Genomic DNA, 19624 nt, shown 5'->3' on the forward strand with positions numbered 1-19624 from the left:
TCTGGAGAGTTATTTATTTATTTTTACACTGTCATACCTGAATCTGAGGAAAAGTTCAAGAGAAGCTGATCACAGGATAACCCTCTGCAGAGGTGGATATTCAGGTTGAAAAGGATAACATCAAGCAACAATATCAACAACAACTATAAGAAAGCTTGCAGAAAAAGAGAGGTAAAGATATTTTAAGTGGACAGTGCTCTCTTTGGACTTTTGCCTGATTTTTGTCTGAAAGAACTGCACAGAAAAATATTTTGGACATTTTGGACACAACTGGAATTGTAAAGTGATCAGTGAAAGTCATATTTTTACAATTTTTTGGCTTATTTGCTAATTTTTGCCTATTTTATATCTTCACTGAGAGATGAAAACAAAATAATTCAAAACAGTGGCAGTTATTTTCAGTTGGTTGTTGACATTCTAAATCAAGGATGGCCAGCGCATCATCTTGGCCCCGCCCCTTCATCTACCCTCAGAAGAGTTCTGAGCACTCCAGGCTGATGCTCAGACACAAGCAGATGAAGGAGAGCCCTGACACACTGTTTGCGGATCTACATGACCACAGTGCCATGAACAACCTACTCTTTTACACTGAACACAGCCCTTTATGGCACACAGCCTTCTGTCAGCATCTCACCTTTGTGAAGAAAAGAGGCATCTGTAAAGGCAGACAGATCTTAGCATTTGAAGACGCTGACAAAAATGATGAAACAAGATTTTTAACCCTCAACTTGTATCAAAATGGCACTGTCATGATCCAGGGATCAGAGTCTGCTCTCAAGGTCTTCATTGAAGATTTCGAACTAATAAAAACACTGGCACTGTCTGATGATGTGGACAAGAATCCAAATATTGATGACTCCCCTGGAAAATCAGTCCAAAAGATGACAGTGACTTCAGCAACTGCAGTTCCATCTCCAATTTCAAGAATGAGAGACAATTTTTCACTTCTGGAAGTAGAAGTTGTGGAGATAAAAGAGTTAATACTGTCCCACCTGAAAGACTTCAACATGGAACAAGTGACTATTGACATAAAGAAATTAAAACAAGAAGTTGAATATCTCCAGAGAGACAGAGAAGAAATGTCAAAAGAACTTCAGCAAACTAAAGATGAACTGAGGGAAGTAAAATCCACTTTAGGAAGACAACTAACAGACGTTAGAAAAGAAATGCAGGAGGAGCTCTCTACCTTGAAGTCAGTTCTTCATACCAAAGATGAACTCATCATCAGCCTAAAAGAAAGACTCAGTTCTGTCTCAGCACCTACAGAGTCTCCTGCTACACCCTTGATTCATCCAGAGATGCACATGGAAAATCCTCAACCTGAACAAACACCAGTGGAAGAACAGCCTCACTGCTCGACTGAACCAGCATCCCAGATCCACAGCGCTGCTGCACAGGACCCGAGGGAAACACACGCTCTTATCCTGACTGACTCCAATGGGAAATATATCAGTGAGAAACTTCTATTGCCAAACATGAGAGCCGAGAAAATCTGGTGTCCAAACACAAGAAGTGCTTTTCAGATCCTGTCTGACAGAAACCCACATGAAAACTACAAGCACATAATTATCCACACAGGGACAAATGACTTAAGGGCCATGAAGGGCCATGTGGCTCCTGTGATGAGAGAGGTGGCGATCAGAGCCACACAGCGTTTCCCAGAGGCCAGGATAACTCTGTCCACACTGCTGCCACGCTCCGACGTGCCGTTCCACGTGATCCACGGGAATAATGTGGAACTCTCCAGAAGCTGCGCACTCATCCCTAATGTTCATCTCGCCCATCACAAGGACATACAGCCTCATCATATGTACGACCACGTACATCTCAATAAGCAAGGAGTGAAAGTCTTCGCCAGAGTGCTGAAAAGCACAGCCCTTGGAAACACAGCAAGAAACAACAAGAGAAGCTCTCAGCCACCAAGAAGCCCTCGTCCTCCAACAGAACACAGACGGGCCGCCGGACCTCCATCACAACACAACAGCTACACAACACAGAGAAGCCCTCTTCCACCAGCAGAGCACAGACCGGCCCCCGGACCTCCATCACAACACAAGAGCTACGCTGCGGCCGTTCAACAACCCCAGAACCCTGCAGCGGCTGAACTCAACCAGATAAGACATCTGCTGAACATCATCTGCTCCAGACTGAGGACATAACCTACATAACACACACACACACACACACACACACACACACACACACACTTTACAGATGAACTTATCCATGAAATCTTTTAAAATCAGTTGTTGGAATGTACAAGGTCTGCACTCTTCTACTTTTGGTAATAAGACTGCAGACCAAGACTTACTCAGCAGTGTAAGAGATATGGACGTCTGTATTTTTCATGAGACGTGGTGTCGTAGTAATGAGGCGTTACACTGTCCAATAGGATATAAGGAAATTATAGTTCCTTCAACAAAAAATTCTAAAATAAAATGCGGCCGAGACTCAGGTGGAATACTTATATGGCACAAAGACGATTTAAAACATTTGATTAAAATTGCTAAAATTGGTAAATCATCTATTTGGCTTGAAGTGAAATCCGTCATACCACTGTCCAATCTTTACCTCTGTGCCATCTATATCCCACCGCATGACTCTCCCTATTACGAAGAGCAGAGCTTCCCAACACTACAGGCTGACATCTTACACTTCCAGTCCAGAGGAAATGTCCTCATCTGTGGAGACTTCAACGCCAGAACAGGGCGAGAAATTGATTATGTAAATATTGTAGATAATGACCACGTCCTCAATAACACCACGTTTCATCCCTCATTGAATATGACACAGAGAAATAGCTATGATAACTCAGTGAATATTAATGGAAAACAAATGTTAAAACTCTGTAAAGGTTTAGGACTCTACATCCTCAACGGCAGAACTCGTGGAGATACGTTAGGTAGATTCACTTACTGCTCCAGATTAGGATCCAGTGTGGTAGATTACTCAATAACAGATATTGACCCAAGCTTTATTAATGCCTTCACAGTCAGACCTCAGCTCCCGATCTCTGATCACTGCCAAACTGTGCTTTATCTGAAACCCCCGTGTGAAATAACTCAAACTTCTCCACTCGAATCTGAAAAACTGTTTCCTCTGAAACCTAAACTTAAATGGAATCAATCCAACTCGGATCAATTCAAAGAAAACATGAACAGTCCTACAATATTAAACATGTTGGATGAATTTATGTCCACCGATTTCACTCTAGATATTAATGGAATAAATCTAGCAACTAAAAACTTAAATTGCATATTCAAAACATTAATGACTCTATCTAACATTAAACCGCAAAGCACACATAAAACAAATCAACAGAGAATGAGAAAGGATGTCTGGTTCGATGACGAATGTGCAGGTCTCAGGAAAGAGCTGAGGAGACTCTCTAACAGAAAGCACAGAGACCCGTCCAGCCAGACATTACGGCTCTCCTATTCAGGCTGTCTGCAGAGTTACAAAAGACTTCTGTGGAACAAAAGAGAAAAATATTTTAAAGCCAAAATTGATGAAATTGATGATTCGCTAGATCAAAATACTTTCTGGAAACTATATAAAAAACTAGAAAAACCCAAATTAGAGATGTCACTCCAGAACGGCACAATTTGGAAATCTTATTTTGAAAATTTATATCAAAAAATTACACCGGCTGACCTTAACCAACCTCAGCGTAACATACAGAACACACTAGAAGACTTAGAAAAAACTATTAAAAATTACCAAAATCCATTAGATACATTTATAACAATATCTGAAATATTAGAACATATTAAAAATCTTAAACTAAAGAAAGCGTGTGGACAAGATAACATTAGTAATGAAATGCTTAAACTCAGCAGTCCCAGCATGATTCAAACTCTGGCCAAACTCTTTAATCTGGTGTTGTGGTCCGGAAGCGTTCCTGAGAGCTGGTCTGAGGGACTCATCACACCCGTGTTTAAGAAAGGCGATCGTCTCGACCCCAATAGTTACCGCGGCATCAGTGTGAGCAGTGCTTTAGGAAAACTGTTCTGCAGCATCATAAACACACGCATCGTCTCATACATCTCATCGCACAACATTTTAAATAAAGCACAGATTGGCTTTCTACCAAAACACCGCACGTCCGACCACATCTATTCACTCCACACACTCATCAACAACAACATCAACGACAAACAAAGGAAAATATTTGCATGTTTTGTAGACTTCAAAAAGGCATTCGATTCAATTTGGCATGATGGTCTACTGTATAAAATCCTAAAAATTGGCATTGGCGGAAAAACGTTTGACATTATAAAATCTCTGTACAGCAACAGCAAAAGTGCGGTAAAAATCAGGAAGCACAGAAGCGCGTTCTTCCAGCAGGGCCGTGGAGTGAGGCAGGGCTGCAGTCTGAGCCCGACTCTATTCAACATCTATATCAATGATCTGGCATCAGCGCTGGACAGCTCCACTGTGCCCGGCCTCACTCTACACCACACACAGGCCAGGGGTCAGGGGTCAGAGGTCAGATGTCTGCTATACGCGGATGATCTGGTCCTGCTGTCCCGCACACCTGAGGGCCTTCAGCAGAGCCTGTCCCTGCTGGAACAGTACTGTCACGACTGGGCCCTGACAGTCAATCTGGACAAAACCAGAGTCATGGTGTTCCAGAAGAAGGCCCGATCCCAGGACCACAAACACCAGTTCCTGTATAAAGGCCAGGTCCTGCAGCACAGCACGAGCTATAGCTATCTAGGCATCGACATCAGCGCTTCGGGACGCTTCGGTCTGGCTGTCAAAACACTCAGTGAAAAGGCTCGGAGGGCTTTTTATGCCATAAAGTCACGATGTGGACACTTAAAATTACCCATTAAAACCTGGATCAAATTATATAATTCGATTATAAAACCAATCCTTCTATATGGATGTGAAATTTGGGGACCACTACTAAATTTAAAAAATTGGGATAAAACATTAGTAGAAAAATTACAATTGGAAATTGCCAAAAATATTTTAGGGGTTCACCGAAACACGCCCACTGCCGCCTGCAGGGCTGAGCTAGGCCTGTACCCGCTGAACATCGAGATCCAGAAGAGATGTGTTCAGTTCTGGCATCATCTCCATCAGTCTGATCCAGAGTCAGTCCAGTATAAAGCCCTCCTCGCCAATGAAAGCTCAGCAGAACCTCATCCTCTACACACACTCGCTCTTCAACTCGTCCATCAGACCCTACTCCCCACTGACCACAGCTACAGCCCCAAAACTATTATTAAAGAAATCCACACACACCTAAAAGACACTCATGATCAATCACTAAAAGCACATTTTGACCTTCAAAATAAACTCCAATGTTACTCGACCCTCAATAGAACCACTAAATTGGCCAGCTATCTATTTATTAAACATTTTAAAGAAAGACAAATCCTCTCCAAATACAGACTAAGCGACCATGATCTAGAGATAGAGAGAGGAAGACATAGACACACATGGACAGAGAGAGAGCAGCGGATCTGTAGACACTGTGATCTACAGCACATAGAGGATGAGGAACACTTTCTGCTCTTCTGTCCCAAATATAACAATATTAGAGAAACTTTTCTGCCCAAATTTGAATCCTTCATCCCATCATTCTCTGATCTGAGTGACACTGAGAAAATGTTCTTCTTACTCGGAGAAGATGATGATACAGCTGCACTAGCGGCTAAATATGTGTTAGCTATTCACAAGGCCAGAGACAGCTAATTGTATTTATTCATTTCTTAATATATACTGTGTTTATTTATTTACCATGCTATATATGACATGATCTGTACATATATGTTCTGTGTGTTTGTTCTATTATTTTTATATAATATGTTGATGCTTTGGCAACATTGTGTTACACAGTCATGCTAATAAAGCTATATTGAATTGAAAAAAAAAAAATTGAAAATTGAATTGAGAGAGAGAGAGAGAGAGAGAGAGAGAGAGAGAGAGAGAGAGAGAGAGAGGGGTGAAGCTTCGAGCCGCTGGGCTTCCTCTCTTTCTCTCTCTCTCTTACTCTTATTATGTAATGTTGACGTTTTTGCCAAACCCCATGCTATCATTATTTCATGTGTCTCTCTGAGGTTAATCCGTAACATGGCCCCGCTGAAACTTCACACCACACTCTGACATGTCACTAAATTTACCACAGAAAGGCCAGACAGCCCAAAATGCATATTACATCTGTAACCATTATAAATGAGAGAGAGCATGCTTCAGTGTGTGAAAAATACTTTTAGTGTTGATGTTTGTGAATACCTTCACTCGTGTTTTCCAGAGCATTGACTACCTTATTAAAATGACTTGAGGCTGCAGTGTGTTTCAGTACAATAAGAGGCAGCAAACTTAATTGACACTTCGCTAAGCCACGCCCTAAAACCACCACTGGCCAATCGTGTCTTAGCAACCGTAACTAGGCGCGGGATGTCTGGCAAGCTTTCAAGCGGGAATGCCGAAGCATTGTGCGTATGGATTGTGCGAATCTGATTCCCGGTATCCTAAAATTTTGGACAGGGAAGTGGATTTTTTTTTTCTTCCCGAAAATCTAAAAGCCAAGGGGAGAAATGATGGGCGTGATCAAGCAGTGTGGAAGACCCATTCACAACAAAGCCGGGTATTTAGCAAAACGAATATTTTCCCCCTCTCCGTTTACAAAAATAACATCGTTCACACACCCGCATAAATACGCCGTCGAGCGCCATCATAACTATGCCAAAACCTATTGGCGGCAGTGTAAGGGTTAAGGATAAAGCCATGCAAGCCAATCAGAATCCTCAGAATTGACAAGAGAGAACCAAAAACGCGGTTTCTCGACACGACAACACATAACCAGCGTTTCCAGAAATCTCCACTTTGGCCAGAGTTTTTAGAAATAATTGTCTTCTGTGATAAAAACGGGGTTTCGTGTAAACGAGAGGCCAATCCGCAAGGAAATATCTGCGTTTTCCCTTCGTGTAAACAGGGCCAAAAACACCTATTGCTTGGAAATATTGACGGTTCTTTGTTCATGATTTATATTTTAACGTAAAATAAGACGATTAAAGACAAGACGGAGGCTGACTGACATTTTTCAGCATTTTGTTAATCGACACTAACTTAAGTAACTTTAACCCAATCCGATCGCGGCTCTCCCGCTGTTAGTGTTATTCCACAAGATTTATGGATAAACTGTTTGATTTATAATTATTAGCATTATTTTCACATTTCACTTACCCTGCTGTGCGATTGTACACAGCTGTTCCTCAATTTGTAAGTTTCCCATTTGAATGGTCAGGTCTGCATATGAGTCAGCTGCTGCTTGCGCTGGGACTTTAGCTTCAATTTTTAAGAAATTTTTCTCTAATCGGTTGCATTGTTGTGGATATATCCTTCGAATGGAGTTCCTTTTGTCTTGCTCTCTCAGATATTTCACATGTTCGCTTAATTACTAATTATCTGATTGGGCATGTCTGACACCGGTGCATCCACATAGACCTTTCTCACAACTTCCGTATTTGTGACCGGAAATACGCAATTGTCGTGGTAATCTTCTTCCGCTCCATTCACAGATAGCGCCGAAGGCAACTAGTGAGAGTTGTTGCGTACCGATCTTTTTTGTTATTCCCAAAAGCAGCCATACCTGTCGTTTTCATTCCTTCCCTCGTCAGTTCCCTGTCGATGAAGTTCGACGGAAATGGATTCAGGCAATCTGGCGGGATGTTATTGATCCTGTGATCTTCTGTACTTCTCATGTCACCATTCACTAATAAGCCGTCATTGTTTGTTTATTTTTTATGTTTTATGATTTGCGTATTTTTGAAGTAACGTTAGTTCATGTTCAACTTTATTAAGATATTTGTATCCAGCGGAATAAGCACATAAAATATACACCACAATATAAAACAAGATAAATAACACACAACAGTGGGCTACATATACATTTAAAATATTAATATATACCATTCTGAGTATTTAACAATCTGAGTGTACAAGGAATAAATTAATATTTGTATAATTTTTCTTCTTCTTTGATCGTTCTATAGCAACAGCAGTGCAAAAAATTCAGGATAACTGTTGAATAAAACTGACAAACTTCTTTCTGGTATTCTCATCAAAATGTAGTTTATTGTAAATAGGCCTAATACTCCCTAAATATGAATAACTTTTCACACACTCCACCTTCTTACCTTTAATTAACGTATATTGGGAAGAATGAGCTTCAGTTCTAAAATCAATATCATATCTTTGGTCTTAGATAAATCAGCTGCAGACAAGCATCACCACAGCATTTCACAAAGTCATCAACAACTGGACCATGACAAGTTTAAATTTTTTCGAAGTTTTGAAGACTCTCTGATCAATTTTCTCCTCCCAGAGTAGGTTTTTCTGATGTGTTAACAGTTGACGGGAACTCCGTTTCCACAACGATTACGTATTTCCGGTTTTTGTGAAAAAGGTCTATAATAGCTGTGCCAGCCACGAAATCTTGACAGGTGTAGCAACAGTAACTAGGGAGGGCGGGGCTTAGCGAAGGGTCAGTTGAAAAAAAGTCACTTTTTTTGAAGAACATTTGAGGGGAACTTGCTTGTGCAAAATATGACTTGGTTTGCTATGGGTTAAGACCAAACACTTGCCTTAGTAATTATTTTCAATGATGTGAATAATACTGGCATGCGTTTGCATTTGGTTAGTAAATGTTTGATGATGTAAAAATGGAGACTGACTGAAGCTGTTGGATAAAAGTTCAGTCTTTCAAGTAATCTATACAATTATAAACAATGTAACATGCATCACAAAATGAGAAACTAGGGGGTAAGAATGAGGAATGAACAATTTGAATGAGATTGGATTTGGTTTTGTTCCTTTCCTCCTGCGGGGGGAATGTGTCATCCTCTCTGTACAAGATGCAATTGCTGTCAATGTTTAATGTGATCTCATAGTTTATTCACTCTCTTTCAGATTTATGATCATTTTTTATTTTTTCATGAAAATGATGCGCACACGCTTTGTCTTGACCAATAAAATTAGCCATGATAGAGAATGAAAAATCCATCTGAGCTATTCAGTGATTCAGTCTGAACTGAATGAAACATAACGTAACAACTATATTGTGTTGACAGCATTGAATTGGTTTTATTAAATTAATATTTTATCATCATCATTTACTCTCACGTCATTCTTGCATGCCATGAACCACATAGCCTAAGTTTGAATGCTCCAGGAAATGAGATTTGAGAGCTATTCATTGGTGCAAAATTAAGATTTCTGTCTTTTTCTCACAATGCTTGAGATTTATAGAGCACAATGTTACTTTTTTATGTTTCTTGTTTCGTTTTTTTTTTAAATATAAGAATTAAGTAAATACACTGTAAAAATTATTTTCATGATTTATCGTAACTTTTTTCTTTTGTCAAATCAACTTAGATTCCCTGATGTTCAGATAACAATATTTTGAGTTTCTGTTGATAAGAATATGGCACACATCAGGCAACATTATTATCAGATCTGTGTGATATTTAGACTCGGAAATCAATCAATCTCTTTCTTTGTATTAATTCATTAACTCAAAATAATAATAATAATAATGAAATCAACATTTTAAGGCATACCAGGGTACTTACTTTTTTAAGTTAAACAACGATATTTCTTTACAGTGTACTTTCCTTTTGGAAAATAAGAAAGGTAATGGTTGGAATGTCATGGGGGTGACTAAATTATGACAAAATGTTGTTGTTTTTATTAGTGATTAAGGCCCTGTTTACACGAGAACACTCGCGGGTGAAAACGTAAAAATATTTTATCGGATGTGCCTTTCGTTTACACGGTGACGGCGTTTTTGAGGCTTAAAAACGCAAAAAAGTGAAACCACCCTTCAGAGTGGAAAGCTTAAAAACGCTCCACCGCTGCGTGTAAAGCTGCGTTCACACTACATGCAACCAAGCGACACGATACCATTCATTTTCAATGGTAAGAAGGGCGACTTCCGGCGACACGAGCAGTCGCGACCGTTGGCGACTGGATGGGGCATGTCTGACGACGCGACAAAGTTGAGATTTTTTTTTACTTTATGCAAATGAAGAGCGATTTTCGCGAGCAAAAACCAATAGGAGTGAAGTCAGTGGAGCGCATCACTCTTCAGTGCTGAGTCTGACCGAGGCAAGTTGAACAAGAAGCTCATTTTAGCAGTCAGAAACTGTCCTATAATTTATGATATATCTCCGTGTTGTTCACCGTACTGACTCCGTGACTGATTGGTTTCGGGAACCCAAATAGACCGGTATTTGCCCGTTTGCTGCAGTTAAATAGCCGCGATGGCAAAGAGCACTCACTGTTTCTCGTTCACCTTTAATATTATGCATTTTATGTACTGATTCCATTTATATTTAGACTTTTCCTTCCAAAATATTTGTTTGTAGCGGCAATAAAACGTATTTGTTGTCTAACAAAGAGTAACATCCTTGAATGTCACTCACAAACATTACTAGGCAACCAGTAGTGGGAACGCCCTCCAGCGCAGCCATTGGCAACCGGCAGCGACAAAGTCGCATGTTATGTGAACGCAGTTTTAAGGGTAAAAATGCAAAAGTCTGCTTGACAGTGAAGGTTGTATGCAGGCGCGCGGACTTGGTGTTGTTGTGTGGCAGTGCTCCACATTGCCACCTTGCCGCCTGGAGTGCATACTACGCTTTTGCGTCACCATCTGCACACGGATTTCCCACCTAAAAAGCTCATCGAAGCTCATCGAACGAAGAATAAAAAGTGATAACACAATGCCACTTTTGCGTTTTCTCTTCAGAATCATTTCCGTGTAAACATAGCGTGAGGCTTACTGGTAATCAGACACATAAATTATGTGACAGATGACCTTGCAAGTTGATTGGCTGATGATCCTCTCAACTGACCAATCAGTTCAATCTAGTAATTATTGTGAGCTGCTGTGATGGATTGGCGGCAGTGGGTTGAGGAGCAGATACAGAGAGACTGACACAGTGAGTCAGTCACAGTGAACACACAAACCCAGTGCTCTCCTAGAGACTTTTGAAATATTTGTCCTTTGACTCCATTTTTTTTTCTTTGAATTAATTAGTAAACATTGTTTAGTTACAAAATAGGCTGAAGTTGTGTGAAGGACTTTTGCATCCACAGACATTGAGTGATGCAAAAATTTCACTTACTAGTTTGTGTACCAGTCCATCAGCTTTGTAAACTTTTGCATAAACTACACTCTGCTTATTACTGTACCTTGTGCCAAAATGTAGTTGCATAAACACTTTTGTAAATTGGATATGGAAATTGGAATGATGTGAATTCCACAATCTCTTGGCAGCTTGGAGTAATTTGTAAAAGATGGCATATCGTGTGACTTCCATTGTACAAAAACAAACATAGTGTAGGTGTTTTATTTATTACAATTACGATTTTGCCATGTTCGTATGAATTCGCAAACTTTCGCCATCTCATTTGAATTTGTCCAATCTCACCATCTTGAACAAACTTGTTAGATCTCACCATCCTCTTCAAATGTAAAAAAAAAAATTCCAACACTTTGTTGTCTCATACAAATTAAGATGAATTCTTTCTCGCTGTCTCATATGACTTCTTACAATATTGCTGTATTGTTGAAATTTTTAAGAATTTACCATTTCATGTGAATTTTTTCGCTATTTCATGCAAATTTGTAGCGATTTTGCCATTTGAATTTTGAAGACTTTCCCATCGCTGTTACGCCTGCCAGCCAGAGTTCCCATGATAGCCACCAGAGGGCACTCCTCCTGTCTATTACTTTATGAACTGCATTTCCCATTACTCATTGTGTGCTTATTACTTCCACCTGTCGATTGTTATCTCATTTATTTTCTCCTTTATAAGCCCAGTGTGTTCTGTCATTCTTTGTGCAGTATTGCTGCATTTTGGGAAACTATCTTTGGTTCCTTGTCATGTTCTTCAGCCTTACCATGTTTGCATGTGCCTTTTTATTATTTTTATTACCCTGCGATTTTGACCTTATGCATGTTTATGGATTACACTCAATAAATCTTGCATTTGGATTATTACGATATTGCCATCTTGTACAAATACTCTTTCACCCTCTGATATGAGTATTTCTTGTAAAAACTCTTTAGATGTCTTCATCTCACACAATCTCTTTAACTTTTACTATCATACCATCTTAAACATATTCGTACAATCACAATCTGATTTTGTATAATATTCACTGCAAAGGCGGCAGCCATCCATCATGAAACAGTGACTTTTTACAACTAACAGAATGCTAGAAACCACAGAGACTTTTGCATTCAAGTTTTGTTGCTTTGGGGCAACTGAACTGAACTGGACTGCTTTAGTTAATCAACAGTCTTTGGTATTGGTGGCCAGCTCACTATATTGGAAATCAATAAGCAGAAATTTCTTTAAGGAAGAAGGATATACACAGCCTTTTGCCAGAGGCATCAGTGGGAGGCTGGTGATTTACTTTAACACACAAAAACCCATTTGTTATCAGACTTACATTTGAAACAAACTCAGCAAAGCTTAGAGAATACCTTGCTGAGCAAGTCAAACAGCAGGGCTATAAATACAATAGAAAATGACTCATCCTATCCATCCCAAAGGGAAAACGTAAACTGGAACACCCAAGTGACAAACTACCCGAGTCAGTGCCGGCATGAATCTCAAATATCGGCTTTCGCTCTCAGTCATCGTGTTTCTTCGCTTGCAGTTATCATCAACGCATTGATTTGTTTTCGTTCTGAAAAATGTTTGTCAGCTGCGAGTTTGTGATGTTTTGAATAGAGAAGCCCTATCTCAGCACGCCTTCAAATGCTGTTGACCAACTGAAAATAATTTAACCATAACCAAGTATTTTTAAACCATAAACCAGTTTAATAATTATGTTTTATTTTATTTATTTGTTTCTTTGTTTTCTAATTTGATTTAAAAAAAAAAAAACATAAAAAAGAGACTGCAACCAGCCCATGTGAAAACAAAGACAAATATTGTACAGTAAGTAAATATCGGTATTAAATGTAGTCATGTAATGCTGATGTTGTTAGAATTAACAATTTAAGTAGAATTAACAATAAGTGATTGTTAGATTTAATCAGCGCGGTTTACTGCAATGCTTTCCCCCCTTAATTGGTCAGAATAACTGTGGATGTTTCTTACTTGTTTAGATGACATTTTCTGGTGAAAATTCTTGTGTTGGTCATACTTCCAAAAAGTAGAATCTATGATTCTGACTGACAGCTGCACAGTCTGCTCGAAACATTGGATTCATCCGCGCTGTGCCATGCCGAGTTACAACCCACGTAAAGTCAAAAACCTTATATTTTTTCAATATATAATTTTCAAAATATATATTTTTTTATAAATTGAAAAAAATTATTTTTGACTGAAGAAAGACATCTTGGGTGAGTAAATTATCAAGAAAATACTAGTATTTGAACCACTAGTAATTGCATTCAAGCCGGACAATAAAGTCGGATAATCTGAATTCACTTTTCAACACTGACTTGAAGTCACATTCATTTGTGATCAGTGGTAAATTATCACCCATTCCCCCATTCCTTACAGACAAAAATTATTGAAAAAAGGACAGAATATTTTGTTTTCATTTATTTCTATAATGTATTTAATGGCTATGCTTTGTATGGTAGCCATATTTGATAAGCTTTTTGGCTGAAGTGCTTCCATCTCGGTTTTCCATTTATTTATTTTACAAAGCCAAATGTTGTAATTTTGGCTGAAATATCCCAATGGGCTCTTTCTCTTGCAGTATATTTGGGGGTCCTCAGCTGATTCATCAGTTTAACCAGCTGTTCTATCAAACCACATGATGACGTTAATGGTCGACAGAGCATGTGAAGGTAGGGTCAGTTCCTGAGAACATTACTCATTTCCGTTCCCTGGGAATAAAAAGCATCACAGACCTTTCTCAGGTCTGGCTTTGAATATATCAGTCCAATGAGAAGTGATGAATTCATGCATTAGTCAGAAAAGTGTCCGTGTTGTCCTCGGCCGAGCTCACATCTCTAATGTCTTATCTGACCTGGCAGCTGCCTGCTCACAACTATTTGAACAATGAACCTCCTGCAAGGGCTGCATAAATCAGTGCAGCGTCACATGAATACATGCATGCGAATGAACCTGTGAGCACCTGCAGGTTTACTGTGGAGTGCTAACTCTGAGCCTGGACTTGATCAGAAGGCTTTTGAACGTGCTTGGACTGGAAATGAACGCCTAGGGCTTCGCTGACCAGAGCAGGGCGATTTTCCACTTTCTGTTAGAATGCATGCTTTCTTCATACTGAACTCATTGTGTTTTTTTTTTTATTATTATTATTTTTTTTTTTTACTTTCAACCCTATCAAAACCATGTTTGCCGGGATTTCCCACCTGCACTCAGCTGGGCTTTCATAAACTGTTATAGATGGCTGTTACTGAACCCAAGAGGCCAAGACGATTGACCCAGATTGCATCTACTCTCTCAGGTTCACACAAACCATATGGAGACAAATGAAAGGCAATTGCTATTGGAACTAGATACAATTTTGGGGAAAGATGGTAAAAGATAATTTTTTTTTTTGATACTTTCTTGTTTCGCGAATGATTGTAACATTTTGGGGCAAGGTGCGACGTAAGTGTTTTTTGCTAGTTTCAGCCCAACGCAGTTAGTTTGTTTAAATAGCAAATGCATCTACACCCATTTGTGTGCCCATGGGCGTGCTGGTATGAAAATGAGGTGTGTTTAGGCGCATTGTTGGTGCGTTGCTATTTTGAGGCTGCGCCATTGACCAACAGGAAACCTGGTCTAAAGTCAATGGCGCAATATTGTTTTTGATATTTAGAGAGCACATTAGTAATATGAGCCGATAGGTGGGTCCACAACGCATGTACACTGCTTATTACACACACAAGGATGCAAAGCAGCACACAAACATACAAAATATTAAAAATAAAAGGATTACAATGTCAAAAATTGTTATTGTGTACATAAATATATGGTGGAATCCAGGCATGTCCCGTATTTGGTCTGCTTGGACGCTTTAACCTTGCGTTCAGGTAAATTCTACCAGGTAAATAGCAACCCGCCATGGCGCAACTGGCTTTTAAGGGAAATGGGAGATGAGAGTCTGATTGGTTTAATGATTTGGTTACACCCAAAACACAGCCATTACTCTTTAAGAGAATAAGGACAACCCTTTTAGATCATGCGTTGTGTGCGCCAACCATTTTTCCAGTCGTTAAACTAGCAAAAGTGGATTTGGACACAGCCTAAGTGCACTTGACCATGCACTCATATCGTTTCAACAGGGCCCTATTTTCAACAGTCCACTTTAGACATTCTACAAACTATATGTAACTTTACAACATATTAGCAGTCATTAGTGTAAAAGACTGCCTGCTTAAAATCTCCTAACACTATTTTGATGGTCCTTAAATAGACATTCTACTGACTAGAAGTATGTCAACTTATTCCACTCACCCTAACCTAACAGTCTAATACGCTGATGAGAGTTAGTTGACATGTAGTTGCAAAGTTACTTATTGTTAGTCGAATGTCTGAAGTGAATTACAATGTAACCTAAAACATACCTCAGTAATTTAGTTTAGACATTTCCTTTGACTTCATGCGATTTACTTGCTTTTATTGCTAGCATTGTTTAGTGCAACAGCGATTTATACAGACAGCGACCAATTTTCAATGAGAGTCCAGAAATATTAGCAACCCTTGGCATGGTAATAAGGAGTACAGTTTAACTTTATGCAAATGAGCAGTGATACACAGTAAATTTGTCAGAGTAAAATTTACTCAAATTGAAGAAAATTTTACTCTATTCCAGATAACATTTGGTCCCTCTCTGAAAAGAGTAAAAGTTACTCTTTTGATAGAGCAGTTTTTCCAGAGTTAATTATACTCAATTTAGTGATACAATTTTACTCTTTCCAATGATATTTAACTCTATTTAGTGTTTTTTAAAATCAACTCTCATGCTATTTTACTCAGTTTAGAGCTACAAGAAAATTACTCTGCTACTTTTTAACTCTGTTCAGGGGAACTTTAAATGTACTCTGCCACAATTTACTTTCCCTCCTGAGTTGTTTATTATCAATTATGAGTAAACTATAAAGAGTAAATTATTTTTCTGAATTGCACCATTCATGTTTTACCCTCAAAAAGTCGTAAAAATATAAATGAAAAAGCTTTGTCTGAAAAAAAAATCAACAACTTTATACTCATATATCTCAATTTTATTTTTCAAGCACCTGTTTAAACAATGTTGCACTTACACTCAATTCACTTGTGATCAAAAAAATAAAATAAAAATTAACAATAATAATAAAATAATCGAAAATTGTGATAAAATTGTGTCTTCCCTCAAAGTTTCTTTATTACATAGTTTCAACAGATTGTTACTGTACTAAGCAGAAAAGAATAGCACAAGAACAACAATTTGGATGGTAGGTGATCTATAAGAACCTGTCTGAGAAATAAGCAAGTTCAAGGTCACACAGTAACACAACATATGAAGAGTTCAGATGCAAAAGCCTCTAAGTGCCATTTGAAATTTTCTCCTAGAATGATCATTTTTATCAATCTTGTATATTTAAGTTCAGTAATTTCACTTAAATGACAATCAATAGGTAATCTTCATTGCCATTTAAGTGAAATTACTGAACTTAAATATACAGGCTTGATAAAAATGATCATTCTAGAAGAAAATTTCAAATGGCACTTAGAGGCTTTTGCATCTGAACTTTTCATATGAACTAGTGTCATTTTATCTGCTTCATCAGTTGCTTCACCTTGATGAATTTCACAAGAATCACGCTTTTATCGCTGAGATCTTTCCCGGCCTTAACTTGAGGGTGGCAAAAGGTGAACCAGCATCAGAATGGATGACATGTCGCTGTCCCAACCTGAAGACAAGGAAAACAAAATAAACACATTTGTTTTAGTTTTTTAGGTAGAAGGGGATGAACATACTCAGTTGAACTAGTTTTACGTAGACTTAACTTCACTTGGATGATGTGTCAGTATAAATACTTTAACCACTCCAGTACTTTAGTTTATACTGCACACAGAATAAGTATTATAGGGATAGTTCACTTTGAAATTAATTTTTGATATGTTTTAGCTTACCTCAAGGGCATCCAAGATGTAGGTGTCTTTGTTTCCACAGTATTTTCAATTTTGACATTTTTCAGTCAAACCGTTCTTGTCTGTCAGTCATATAATGGAGGTCTATGGTCACCACCTCAAAGAGCATGCACAGAGAAGTCCAAATTAAACATGATTGAATGACTCGTAAATGTAAGTACACATTGATGGCCTAAGACACGAAACGAGCGGTTTGTTTGAGAAATCGAACAGTGTTTATATCGTTTTTACAGATATTGAAATGAGGTCAAAGAGTTAAACTTTATATCAAAGAGTTAAACTTTTTATATTTCAGAGACCAATATGAAAGCCATTTCAAACTGTAAATCTGTAAACTCCTCTACTAGGTCTTTGAGAGAAGATCAAGGTAGAAATGTTAGAGAAACATGTGATTTTCATTCTGACAGTTTACCCATTGCAAGTCTGTGTTGCATATGAATCAAGCATGTCTAATGGGTAAAGTATAGAGTAAACTCTAGATCTGAATAAAGCTATGCTGTCATAAATGCATAACTTCCAATTAAATAATTTAAGTTATAGCACAATAGTTACCTTCAGCATTTTGGATAACGTCTTGGAGCTCACTAGTCTGTTTGAGGCCTCGCGGCTTTGAAGGGATCCCTGTCAGTAGTTGGCCCACCTGAAAGTATTTAAGACAATATGGAAACAAAATATTTTGTTCCTTTTCTTTCAAAAGCACAACACATTTATACCAGAACTAGATGACAGGAAAAAAAACATAGAAACCATACAGTATCCCAGAGTGGGATAATCCCAGAGTGAGAGTATCCCAGACTTTTAAATTTGCCCAACATGTAGGGATGGGCAATGATTAATCGCATCCAAAATAAAATTATATAATATATGTGTGTGTAGTGTGTATAATTAATTTGTATATATAAATATACACACATGCATGTATATATTTAAGAAATATTTGCATGTATATACTTTATATATATTTACACATAATTAATATTATATATAAATATTTGATATATTAATAACACATTCTTCTTAAATATACACATACATGTGTGGGTATTTATATTTATAAACTAATTATGCACACTACACACGCATATATTATGTAAACACAATCTTTTATTTTGGATGCGATTAATCGCGAATTCGCGATTAATTGTTGCCCATCCCTGAGAACAGCAATTATATTTTGAAAAGATACTATGTTACTCTCGACCTTATTTACATTATGACTTAATGACTGACCAATCTGGAACAAAATAATACTTCAAAGACAGATGCGTAAAATAACCAAGTTGTATGGTCAATAAAAAAGTTACAAAAGTTTATTAATCATTCCGTTCAAGCTAATAAAAGCAGACTAAAAATCAAATCTCACACCTGTTTGTGGTTGCCTTTTCATCCGTCCCTCTGATTCTTCTTTCTGCAGGGTTTTTATTCTCCATGCCAGATATCCACTTCCATCTTCTGGATTGTAATAATGCTCCTATGACCAGAACAATACACAGACCTAGTAGTTATACATTACATAATTAAAAAAATAAATACCATATGAATAATAATGTAGATAATCTTTACTCTGCAGTATACAGAGTATATCATCCTCCTGTAAATCAAAAATATTGAGAGGCAACAGCTACGTACATAACCAAGCTTGCTCCTGGGTGACCCATTCTGCCAAGTATGGGAATAGGGAGATGATTCCCTTTGCATATTCTTGAAATGTAAAAGGTGTTGGAGAAAAAATATATTTCTTGGTGTCTTTGAACTTTACTCTCAGTCTCACAACGTTGTTGGTTTGCATTCTGGAGGGACCAAAAAGACAGTTAAGGCGTTAACACTCACAGTCAGATGAAGCCCTGATTATATCAAAAGCTTACAATAGTCATTCATTACAAGGAAGTTATCATGCTTTTAACTTTAGAATACTGTTCCAAATAATAAGTAGTTCCCTATGAACTATTTGGTAATACTTGAGTCATAATCAGTGGGTTACCGACATTACAATATTTTATACATTATGCATTATTCACGTTAATTATGAACCTACAAGCAGTAGTAGTTATTATTTAGTAATCCTATGGGAGGTATGAAAAAGTTACTGATTAGCTAATAGTGAACTAACACATTCTGAGCGCTATTACTCACTATTTATTAATCAGAATTCGTTAGTTAATATTTTCTACTAGAGCGTTAATAATGCATTAATCATTTGTTCATGTGTAAGTTATTCATCATGAACAAATATTTAACGCATTGTTAACACTCAAAATGACCACATCAAAATGGCCTCCATCATTAAGGCTAACGTTAACTTAACTCTTTACAGAGTCAAGTACATGTGGCGCACAACTCGAGCCGCTCATCGTCACAGTAATGTTACGTTAATGTACGTATAACTTACTGGACACATCAATATGCAGCTAGCTAGTTTCAATAGTGTCAATTAAAGTTTATGTAAGCTATAACTTATAAATAGCCTCCATCATTCCAATTAAGGCTAACGTTAACT

General features: G+C 37.9%; 1 long non-coding RNA gene across 1 annotated transcript; it reads right to left on the reverse strand.

The window, feature by feature from the left end:
* Positions 1-16680: 16680 nt before the first annotated feature.
* On the reverse strand, positions 16681-18892 carry LOC148970788 (uncharacterized). The gene is made up of 5 exons (XR_016147661.1): positions 18757-18892; positions 18493-18598; positions 17680-17767; positions 17110-17224; positions 16681-16886 (listed from the first exon to the last, which is right to left on the reverse strand). It is a non-coding gene; the product is annotated as an uncharacterized LOC148970788 (long non-coding RNA).
* Between the last annotated feature and the right edge of the window lie 732 nt (positions 18893-19624).

The sequence above is a fragment of the Pimephales promelas genome, chromosome 19 (genome assembly GCF_988280905.1).
Source record: "Pimephales promelas chromosome 19, fPimPro1.hap1.1, whole genome shotgun sequence".
Taxonomy (NCBI): Eukaryota; Metazoa; Chordata; class Actinopteri; order Cypriniformes; family Leuciscidae; genus Pimephales; species Pimephales promelas.